This window comes from Drosophila pseudoobscura, chromosome 2, assembly GCF_009870125.1.
Source record: "Drosophila pseudoobscura strain MV-25-SWS-2005 chromosome 2, UCI_Dpse_MV25, whole genome shotgun sequence".
Classification (NCBI taxonomy): Eukaryota; Metazoa; Arthropoda; class Insecta; order Diptera; family Drosophilidae; genus Drosophila; species Drosophila pseudoobscura.
The window spans coordinates 2,297,196-2,309,340 of NC_046679.1; the positions used below are offsets into that span (position 1 = coordinate 2,297,196).

Here is a 12,145-nt window from a genome sequence, read left to right on the forward strand (position 1 = left end):
ATTTTCAAGCCCCGATTTCGTGTTCGTTCTTGTTCGCCTTGCCTCTCTCTCTCTCTCTGTCTCTCCTACAAAGCGGTAAAATGTCAACAAAACACAGCGAGAGAGAGAGACTGGACTCTCTCGCGTGCTCTCCCTGGTATTCTCTGTCTCTCTCTCTGACTCGTTTTGAGCGAATTTATCTTTGGGCTGTTTTTTCTTTTTATTGATTTCTTGAAAGGTACACAAAATGCGGAATAGCAACAACAACAACAACAACAACAATGCGCGGAACAAAGACAACAGCAAAGAGTGGTAGAAAGAAGAAGAAGAGCGCGAAGAGGAGCACTATTCCACGACTTTTTGTTGGTAGAAATACAATCATAATGCATATTCATGGGAGATTATATCGGATTCTTCAGTTATTAGAACAACATTTGACACAATTGATGGCCTGAGGTTCTTTGATATTAATGATTTATCAGGCACACGCATATGGTCCGCCTTTCCAAATGTATAAACATTACAACCACACTATATTATATCTTTCTGTGAATATGGTTCATAGAGTTCAGTTCTGCGTTGCTTATATGGTGGAAAACCAGCACATATCGTTCTGTACTTATAGATGGTTTCGCAGTACGGAAAAAAGGCGGCTGCTGCGCAAAGAATTCGTTTTTTTTTCCTATGAGGCACACGCACACACAAAACACAAGCAGTTTAGAGGTTTTCCACTGGGGTTTTCACAGTTCTCCACTACTTCACTTGTTCCAGTCAGCATATGTGATTACTTGATGTTAATTTCATTGAGTATTTAATGATGATTTTGTTTAATATTTGCCTCTTTTTGCATGGCCACAATCAGAAAAACTACAACGACGAGACGACGACGACGGCGGCGGACGACAGACAGAGACAGAGACAGAGACAGCGGCTGTCAGATAGATTCGCCGCGGCGGTCAGATAGATTCGCCGCGGCTGGCCAATTCGCTTCAGTCTCACAAGCGGCAGCTGGCTGCCCTCAAGGTATGTTTTTACAAGGTGAGGTGGTTCAGTTTCCCTGTAGTCGAGTCCCATGTAATTTTGAAAGTCTTTGTTCATTGTGTCCACACACGAAAAATCACAGTAGAAATTAAATATTTGACTATCACATAAGTGAAGCCGGCACCTTTTATTTACACACCTTTTCTGCCTGGCTACAGAGAGCGGGAGAGTGAGAAAGAGTAAAATACCGAAGAGGGTGTTTGGCTCTCGCTGAAATTCAACCAAAGTGCGAGAGCGAGTAAGGGAAATTTCAAATTGTGCGGGAATTTTTGTGGCGCGCAATTCAAATGCCGTATCATTTCCCACATATCGCGGAATCCGATTTTGGTAAAGCGAAAAGCGTTAATTGAAATATCCGCTTATCGGTAATGAATTGCTATCAGCCATGGGGCATGATAAGTACTTGGTATTTCTCATTATCTATGGTATAAATGGAATATATGGCACTTATCGTTTGTAATTAGTGTGTAGCCCATTCAACTATCCCTGGAGCTAGCGCAGAGATAACATATTCCGACGTCATTTGGGGCATAGTACATACAAATGTATGTATATCCAGCTGGTAAGCATATTACGCTTAAAGAGCACCCTTTCCTCTACCTTGCCATCGAGTTGTATGGGTTCCCACCCACAGGAGATACATCATTAGGCATTAGAATGAAATTACCTGCCTATGCAGGCGAACCACTTGAAAACTCATTATAACAGTATGGCTAACCAACACACCCACACTCGCACATATACATACACCCCGACTTCCTCTAACTGGCAGTTACATCAGCCACAAAAGTAGGCGTTGCACAGTCGGCCCAAAGGCGTTAAAGCACTTAGATTTATGGGCCTAACACACACACACACACACACCCAAGCAAGACACACCCACACACAGAAGTACATACATATATACAGAGCATACAGACAGGCCCTTGGAAGGGCCCTACTTTTACTCGTTTTATGCATTTAATAAAAACTTTCACTCCAGTGCTCGCACTTCATTTTTGCAATACCCTTGCAAGGGAGGGTGCCATGATTGTGAGCAGGTCTTTCCAGTCCCAGGACCTTTTTAGGGCGTACTGGATCTGCAAAGAGTATGCCCGACATCGGCGATGAAAAGCTGGCCTCGTTTTTGATTTCTGTTGTATTTTTCCTGCATCGGGAAAAGTTCTCTAGCCTGCATTGAAGTTGGGTACTTAAAAAGTAATTTCTAGCAGCTTTGGACTCCGCCCCTAAAAAAGGGATGTGGCCCCTAAAAATGTTAATGAAATGATTTGAATCATGCTCATGCCGGCCAAATATCGCATTCTGTTCCCTGTTCGTTGCTCAGGTTATAATATTTGTGGCTTATTAAAAAGTTAAAAGCCGAGCGAGGTGTTGCCTGGCATGACCGATACTCGGAGGGGCAGGGTGCAGGGGGGAGGCCATGGAGGCTGCTAAAGTATGAAAAAAGCATAAAACCCATCAAAATAATGTTAATTCATTAAGTGGCAGTAACTTGGCCGGGCGCCCAAGTGTGGGCTATAAAAATTTAACGCACAGAAGGAGCCACCGGGAAACCAGGAACCAGGAACCAGGAACATCGCAACATCCCAAGGAGGCAGGACCCGAACAGAGGCCTGCCCTGTGGCAAGCAACGTGCGGAAAATGAATGATTTTTATTTATATTTTATGGTTTTTTTTTTGGCCCGGCTTTTCCTTTTTCCTTCTTTTTGGGGCCCTGGTAATTAGAGTCGGTTTATGCCGCACTCCCTTTTAGCCAGGTGTATATCAGTCCGCAACAGAACCGCCAGGAGCGGCATCGGCGCCAACATGCGGCTTACAATAAACTGGAAAATTATGTGAATGAGTTTTCTTAACTTTTCTTTTGCCCCCCCTCCCAACCTCGAGTTCTGTCTCTTTCTCTGTCAAGATTTATACGTGGCACATGGCGGGGCAAATCCAAATCCCCAACAGAACAGAGCAGAGCAGAACTGGAGACAGGACCAACAGACCAAATGAAATGAAATGAAATGAAACAAACAAGCCAAGTTAAATGAACAACTTTTGTGCATTATTTATCTGTAGAGTGTGAGCAGCAGTGAGAACCAGCGAACGGATGTCCTTGGAAAGCGACAAGTCGACTAAGAAAGTACCCAACAACTACTATATGATGATGGAATTAACGAGGAAGCGGAACGCATTTAGTTCTTCTGTGAGTGAGGAATCCACAATTATTTATAGGGATCATTCTAAGATGATGCTGATTCCAGAATTCCTTAGAGATCGAATCAGTAAAAAGGATTCTTTAACGAATGTTTCGGGAAAAGGTGCCTCTTCGGCATAGAAGAAGAACGGGTGGGTAGGGAAAATAAGAAAATTAAACACACAAACCCGTTGAATCGTTAACCCCCATAAAAGTAAATATGCCACTCTCCGAACTTCTCTAACCCTCTGTTGTCTTAGCCTTCCTTAAAAGCAATATGCTCTTTCCCAGAAACAGAAAATACATGTAAAGGGAAAGAGCATGATGTGGTGCTTATAAAAATCATAACCACAACTGCGGTGGGGGCTCCACGGAAGGGGGGCATTGCCACAAGCACTTGGCCCCTCCCCGCCCCGTCCCTAACCATTGACTGATTCGGAGCCTCTGGTAGTGTCAGTTTCAGATTGTGTGTGTGTTTTAGCTACTTGGTTAATATTTTATGACTTATCTCTTTTCTATTAAGATATTTCAGCAGAGAAACAACAATGTGGACCGAGGAAACCACAAGACCATCGGGGGCTTAGCTCAGATGAGCGCTATAAAATCTAATAAACATAAGTCTCTGCCTCCCCCGCTCCCCCGCTCCACCCCCCCATCATGTGTGTGGTTTCTGGGTATTTTACGAGTCCTGGGCTCCATAATGTTTTGGCTGCCTCCTCGCCGGGCTTTATCGATACAGAGCCCTCTAAAATTTCCAGCTGCAGCTCCTGTGGAGGTGGATGTGGGGGCTCCCTGGAACTGGGTTTCGCCCGCCCTCGGGGTGTGCGATTTTTAATATGCATTAAAATTAATAAGAACACGTGTCCCTCTGCTGGCTCGCACCCACGTCAGAGGACCTTCAGCTTCATCTTCATCTTCATCTTGGCTGTCGATGTCGCTGCCTTTGTCGTTGTGGGGCTCCTCCTTTCTTCGTTGTGTTCATAATTCCGTTTTATCGCGCACAAATTTTTATAGCTGCGCCGCAGGCGTCGATTTTAAATAATGTTCGGGTACCCTCCTCCGTGGAGCTCCATCCCAGCTCCATCGTGGGCTCACTCTTGATTTTGACGCCATTTTGGTTGGTTGTTAATTTTATGCTTATGAGATAAGAAATTGTGACAAAAATGCTGGAAAATGCTGGAAAATGCTGGAAAATTTATGTGCGAAACGCTCGCACGTGAAGGTACGCTTCGGAGGGATTGGAGGCATTGTCCTTTAGCATATGAATAAGAGATTCTACCGAAAATGTGATAAATGCTGAATGGAGGAGAGGCGTCTGGCTGCCTTTGATAATCTTCCAGTAAGTGGCAGAGGGATAAACAAGTTGCCACCCGCCCCCCCCAAGAGGATCCTTATCCATGGTGTTTAAAATGGGAAGAACTGGGATTGGGTATGGATTTATTGCCGAGAAATCATGTTATTGCAAAGGGAATGAGGATATCGTTGCTACTGTTCTTCCTCAAGATTTGGAACATCAAAGCCAGTCTGGGGGCCAGTCCATAATTGCACTCCCAATCGAAGGTCCGACCAATATCGGCCGGTTGACTGCCGGTTTCTGTTGAAGGCTGATGGGACCTGGCTATTCCATATCAACGACAAGTGGGCACACGGCATACAGGCGTAACCACAAAGGCAGGGCAAATGGATTCCGTACCCCCCGAAGCTAAGTGGGTCAATTATGCTGCATTTGGCTGGCTGCACGGCATGGCAGGGCCCAGTCGAAGGTAAAGGTACGGACCTGGGGCCGGGCCATGTCTTCGATTGGTTTGCTGCCATTTGGCATTTGGCCTGGTTTCGGACACTGTCATTTCATTGGAAATTGGCTGTTGGTTTGCTCATGAGCTGGCTTTGGCTTTGGTTTGACATTGGGCTAAGATTTGCTTGTCATCACACAAGAGCATACATATGAAAGGTGATGGCTCCCCCCCCGTTGAGCCCGGATCTCTCCCGTTTGTATCCTTCCACATTGCTCATACGCGTCGGTGTCTTTGGGTGTAGCTTTTATTGTGGTGCCCCTGCAAAATGCAATTACCCCGCCCAGTAGCCCCCCCCCCCTCGCCATCCTTCCTCACGTTTAACTAACGAACAATAAAACGAAATTGAATTTTGCGCTTTTAACGCTGAACGCACAAAGGCAATAGCTGGGCGAAGAGGGGGCGGGCGGGCGGGGTCGGGTCGTGTCGGGTCGGGTCGACAGGTGAGGGCGTTACCGTGTGGCTGCTGCAGTTTATAGCATTGCATGGCGGGGCCCGGAAACCATCAGCCACCCGCAAGAGCATGATCCTCCTCCCGCAGCATTAAGCCAATTATATGCTGCACTTTTGACATTAAATTCGATTCACTTTATTTGGCTGCCGCGCGAACACCCTTTCGCCCTGCGGCCACTTGGCCATCCGGCGCTCTGGCCCCGGCTCGGAGAGTATTATTGCAGTGGCTCCGTTTCTAGATGGTTTTGGATCCATCCTCAAAGGGTTATTGTTGTTTGCATGGAATTTAATTTCATGCTCGCACACACACACACACACACACACATACCAACGCGCAGGCATTTGCTGACATTTTCTGCTGCGGTTGTTTGCTGCTGGTCGGTTGTTCCACAAAGCGGCGGAAATTATGCGTGCAGTGCAAGCGAACTAAGTGAATTTTATTGAATTTCGACGGCGTCAAAGCTGGGGCCAAAATGCAGTTGCAATGAAATGATTTTTTATATATTTCTATGGCGTTTTTCTGGATGAGAAAGTTGGCGGGAAACGGTGCAGAAAAATAGTCATTGATGAAGGTTTTCAAACTTTCACACTTTCAAGTAAGAAAAGATTTCCTGCCTGGGGTAGGGAATTTTCTCTACTTCTTTTGCAGTACATCTAGATATAAAGTGAGCAGGATTCCTTCATAGATTGATAGCTATGGATAGCTGTGTGGGAAAATTCCTCAGAAACCGCAACTATTCTCAGGGCATTGCCCACCATCCCACGCAATAACCGTGTCGCTCTTTCTCTTTCTAACCCACACACATTGCCGCAGAGGAACACGCTCAACGCGCGCTCTCTTCTTGTTGTGCCTTTTGATCCTCTCCGAGCGAGGTGTCTGTCGCCCTACGCACTCTCTCGCTCACACCCACACAGCAATGGGTCAGCCAGCGAACGAGAATAATCATGCACAGCAACGGGACAGAAGACAAGAACAATCATGCACAGCAACCGGACAGAAGACAAGAACAATCATGCACAGCAACCGGACAGGCGGTGCGTAATAACAAACGGTAAATCGTAAAGAAGGCAACGAAAGGGAACACTGCAAACAATCTCAGCTCTCAGCTCAGTACAGCTCAGAATACACTGAGAATAATATTTGCAATCAAGCTTAGAGGCTGTGTCTATCAGCCGTCACACGATCATTCTCCTTCTGCAAGATATGTACATATGTATATCAATTGCATTCGGTAGCTAGACACATGGCTAGACAAGCCGTAAAACGTATGATTTCCATTGCGCAAGCTGACTGCTCGGCACCCGGGGCCCACCAGGACGTCTCCTAGCCTTTGTGGTGGGGCTGTTGATGCCGCAAATGTTGCCGTTCGTGCAGTGGTTGCCGTTGACTTAACGGCAGACAACATTGTGAACATAATGCTGGCATAATAATATTTCTCTCGCTGCAATGATCTGCATGCCAACGTCCTCACAAGGGAATAACTCGTCCCCATAGGGGCTGTGGATGGGGGTCTTAGGGGGGCTTGAGCCTCCGTGGCAGAGCCTGAGATTGAAGGGATTGTGGATATGGCAAGCTGCTGAGTTGGTTGCCATTTGTCTGGGCCATTACTCACAGCAAACAATCTCAACGAAATGTACCCCCAGCCAGCCCGACGCCACACCCCCCCGCCTGCCACATGCCGCTGCCACCATTTCGTGCAACTTCAATAAATTCCATAGAAAAATGCAATTTTATTGAAAAATATTTGCTTTTATTGGACTGCTGCTGGAAATGCACGAAATGAGCAAAGCTAGATAGATGGCAGAAGATGGCAGGCGGGAAGGGAAGGGGATGGGATACCCTCAGCCAGGGTTGCCACATACTCCTACATGCATTTAATTAAAAATTGTAATTTGTTTGGGTATTCCAGGGTGGGGTTTCCGCACCCTGGCGCCCTGTCGATATCCAGCAGCGCTTCACACCTTAACCCTTCTGGCCACGAAGCCAGCCATCGTTCCATGAATATAAAAACATATTTAACTTTAACCGCAGCAAAAAAAACAGGGGAGAAGCGTCCTGATTGGAGGTGTTGGCTTATAAAATGAAAGTAAAGAGAGATACCTCATTAAAGCCAGGCAATGGGAGGGGCCAAAGCGGAAAATATTTAAAAAATTGAGTAAAAAATTACATTTTTCTTTAAACTTACTACGGAAAAGCTAGATTTTTCATGGGAAACACCTCCGCTATCTGATAATATTACATTGTAAGTTCTAAAGTATAAAATTTGAAACTGTTCTATTCGTTTCATTCGCATCGAATGAGACTTTTCGCTTATGGGAAATTTCAACGTCATTCTCGTTATTCCATGCACAGGGTTATTAGAAACCAGCATAAGGGGATGAAAGGGAGGTGACGCTTAGGCCCGAATAAAAGGATAAATTCTAAAAAGTGCCCCCACCCCAATCCAGAGACCCAATCCCTCTCTACGGCAGGGGAGCAGGAACAGTAGCAGTCAAAGTGGTTTCCATTTGATGCCCAGGCAAAGTGTTGAGATCCTCCTCCACTTCTCTAACCATCCGCTTCCTTCCCCTCCGCCATGTCCTTTCTGTTCATACCGCTTTGCTCTATGTAGATGATATGCTTGTGATTCCCGCACGAAACCGAGACGTATGATGATGTTGATGATGATGATGACGACGACAACGTCGACGACATACGCATCCACACACACGTACACACACACACACACAGAGATCCATCCACAACCGGCGCCCAACAACACCCACAGGGAATGGAGGCAGTGGCTGAGGCCGAGGCCGAGGCTGAGGCAGAAGAGGGCGTCATAAACAACAGACAAGTTGCACATGCACTGGAGCATAACTACTCGGTTGCACAGACTCTCTGCTCTGCTCAGCTCTGCTCTGTCCTGGCCATGCTGTGCCATGCCATTCTCGGGCCTGGCATCTCTGGTCCCGACCGAAGCGAAAAAGTCATCCCTACACCAGGGTCGTGGGGGAGAGGGGGTTGTGTTGCATCAGTTTGTGCATATTTTAACTCCCACAGGAAAAATTTCACAAGACAGCTACGGAAGTATGACGAACGATGAGGCTGGGGCAGGCAGGATACGGATTGGGTGGCAGGGAGATGGCCAACAACTGTGACCAAACAATGTTGAAGCTTTGATGAACCTTAAAAGACAACAAGGGCAACAACAATGGGGGAATATGACAAAATATTGGGAGAAAACAAGAGAGCTGTCTGATGCGAGGGAGCTGCATGGCTGAGTGTCTTGTGCTGTGCGACGGCAGCCGTCGGACGGGGCGTATGAGTGTTAAAAAATGTTCACTCCGGATGAATTGAAGTTGCATTGGGGCTTTGCGTGTGATTCTCTCCTCTCCCTCTTTGCGTGTGGAGTCGTCACTTTAAGCAAATGGTGATGAATGCGTTGTCGGTGCCTCTGGGAACAGAACATTGGCATATTTTATGCATGCTCTTACCACAAAAGACAACACACGAAGAGAGAGTGGGGGAGAGCGAGGCATTGCTGCCCGAAACAACTAAGGGAAATAGATGCAGTGCTGCCACAAAAGAAGAGTGAGAAAGGCGGGGCAGCTCTGCCCCAAACGGAAGTGTAAGATACTCAATGGTTTTGAGGTTTCATAACAAGCTTTGTGAAGCTGAAACTATTTTTCAATTAATTTCACAGGGATTTTGGGGCCCAGATTGACGAACTAAATGGATCAAATCCACTTGATGTCCTTTGTGAGCTGGGCAACCGCACGGCTCGAGGCAACGACACAAACAACCGTTTCCGACCACAATGCACTTAATATTTATTGGAGTACTGCATTAAACATCGACCCATCCACAGAAAAACAGCTTCTAATTGGAATTTATGCCGCCCAAGTGGGTTCGAGGGCAGTCCGAAAAGAATCAAATCTGTCACATAAATAATGTCATGTGCATACGAGTATTTATGGCATTTCACTCGACTAAGCCCGTGTCCGTGTCCGGGTCCGGGTCCGGGCAGGGGCAAATCCAATATGCAAATGCCGGGGCCCAAAAAGTGGGCAACAAATGCATTTGTTTTATGCCCAATGCTTTTTGTTAAACTGTTAAACAGTTTGTGACATTTGGATTTATTTGTGGTTTCCTACTTTTGGTTTTTACCATCTCCCAATGGATGGGTATATGTATTCCCGGTGTATCACGAGCCCATCAGAGCGAGAGGTAATTTAAAAAGCTCTGGAATTTGGAAAATAGATCCACAGAATCCACTAATACTAGTGCAGAAATCTCCTTTCATTGGCAGTAGGTATCCCTTAGTCGTTATAATCGACTATATCATTCTTACTTGTTACATTTTTTGTTTTTGGTCGTATCCCCAGCTGGGCAAAAAACTTTGTTATCGCTTTAATTGATTAATTAAATCTCTTTCGGCAAGATTGAGCAGGACACACACGCCCACAGCGACAGCACACAGATTCCATATAGTCGGTATATAAATTTATTCCGTATATATAGAGTTATATATACTTTATGGGAATATATGAGCGGCTGAGAGTTGCACATTTGCAGGCAAAAGTTAAGTAAAAGTTGTCGCAGCAGAAAACTTTTCATAGCCAACATTTTTTGGGTCTTTTTTTGCTGGCTGGATGGTGGATGGATGGCGGATGGAGGGTGGGGTTTTTCTCGTTTTGTTTTTTGACTTTACATATTTCTGGCTGTATGTACGAGTTGAATTCTCATGCTGCTCACTTGTCATGCTGTCAATTGGCAAAACGACTGACAAGAAGCCAGTTTCAGGAGCACTCTACCCACGCTTCCAGCAGCCACACCCTCACAGAGATACACCCACTTCCACATGCGAGTAAGAACAGTCCTCGTCGTCGTTGTCGTCGTCGTCGTCAGACTGATATGTCATTACTTATATGGGCACTTGAAAAGTTTCGAGTGAAATGAAGGAGCAGCAGATACAGCAGCAGATAACGTGAAAATTCAGATAGTACCAGATACCAGTAGCTGCGTTTCCGTTTTTGTCTGTATCTGTATCTGTGCCTGTGTCTGTATCTGTGCCTGTAACTCGACTATGCTACCCCCTGGCATTGCACGTTTAATTTAATCAGATTAATAACTGTAAACACTTGTTAGGGTAAAGGTGTGCGAGCGGAGGGGAGGACTGCATTCGGAATAGATTGAATTTCGTATGTTGAAGTTGAGTTACTGCAGACGGAAATCGATGCCGTTTACTCATTAGAACGACACTTGCTGCTACTCCACCTGACCAGGACTCTGATTAGTCCTCTGGGGCACGGCTGGAGGGGACTGCAACTGAGCTTGATTTATTTATGGATACTGCTCGTCCATATGCAAAGGGCACTGCAATCGAATCCTATTTGCAGTCAGTTAACTAAGGTGAAAAATGAGCTGGGAAATGTGCTGGGAAGTTCGTTAGTTCAGAGTTTAGTTTTGGTTTGGGTTCGCCTAGGAATTGCATAGTTTCGCTCTCTGGTCCGTACAAAGATTGATGTCCCTATGGTGTAATTTATTTTCCAGTCCCTTATTAATTTCAGATGTTTCTGGCCACAATTTAGGACATTACTTTCATGTTTAATACTTTTTTTAGGTCACGATAATCTGGAAGTAGGATGTACATTCGGTTCGGTGTGATTGCCCAAGGATTTTTTGAGGATTTTCCATGATTGATGTTTTTATTTTGTAATTGTAATTATTATATTTATTTAAGCAGATCACTTTCATATGCTAATTTTTTTCTTAGAATTTTCTCCTCATTCTTAGAATTTTCCATATAACCACAAAATATTTTTTTAAACTTCAAAAACTTCGGCCTAAGGCCCTTCGCACTTTCATAATTTTTACTCCTTATTTGCAGGGCGAATACCCAACACTATTAGTGGGCTCAAAAGAGAATTGTATGATCTTTAATATAATTTTTTGTTCGTTTCCGTAAAATGGCTGTACCTGAAGATATATCGAGCAAAAAGTTAAAGTTTTCTACCATTTCAACCACTTCCTAATTTATATTTTTTATTTGAACTATTTTTATCTAAATTTAAAACGTTCCAGTGTTAGTGCAATCTCTTGGATCCCCGTCTCTATCCCCCAGTCACAATTTGATGGATTTTTCCATAAATTGACCACCAATAAATCATCAATTTATATGCATTCCTAGCTTCAAGCTCTATCTCTTTAACACTTTTTGGGTCAACCTGAATTTGGATTATTTTATCGTATAACGCTATCGCCTACCCCACCCCCTCCCATCTCATTATTCGGTCGATTTCGTGTATCCCATGAGAGACAAGGCCGCGGGCCGGCCGTGCAACCAAAGCGTTGAACAAACAATAATGCTACGTCACTTAATTAATTGTTATTGTGTGGCATTAAATAAATATGGATTTAGCTGAAAAATGTATTCGAGGAGGAGTACGAGTATATCCTATTTTTAAGCCCCGGACACGGGCGTACAATGTTGAGCCAAAGGCAGAAAGTGGGCGATATTTCGGTGTGGTTTATGATTTATGTGCGAAAGAGAGGCGAGAACATGTGTGTTAGTGCGTGTGCGAAAGAGGGGGAAGAGTGTGCGTGTGTGCGTGTGTGGGGTAGAGAGTGCTGATGGGACCCATGTACACCTCGGTGACAAATCGCTGGTGGTTTGGGAGAATTGATAATTTTAATTAAGCGCTAATATTTTAATTT

The 12,145-nt window shown here is 45.1% G+C and overlaps 1 protein-coding gene across 5 annotated transcripts in view; it reads right to left on the reverse strand.

Moving 5' to 3' along the window:
* The window catches only part of Ptp99A (Protein tyrosine phosphatase 99A), a 114,643-nt gene that overhangs the window by 28,558 nt on the left and 73,940 nt on the right, over positions 1-12,145 (reverse strand). Inside the window, exon 1 of one of the 5 annotated variants that reach the window (XM_033377022.1) lies at positions 768-904. The exons of 3 other annotated variants lie outside the window; for them this stretch is intronic. The gene's annotated coding sequence lies outside the window, so the exon portion shown is untranslated. Of the gene's footprint in view, positions 1-767; positions 905-12,145 lie in introns of those variants that run through there. One more of the 5 variants, XM_033377024.1, reaches the window with a different exon arrangement.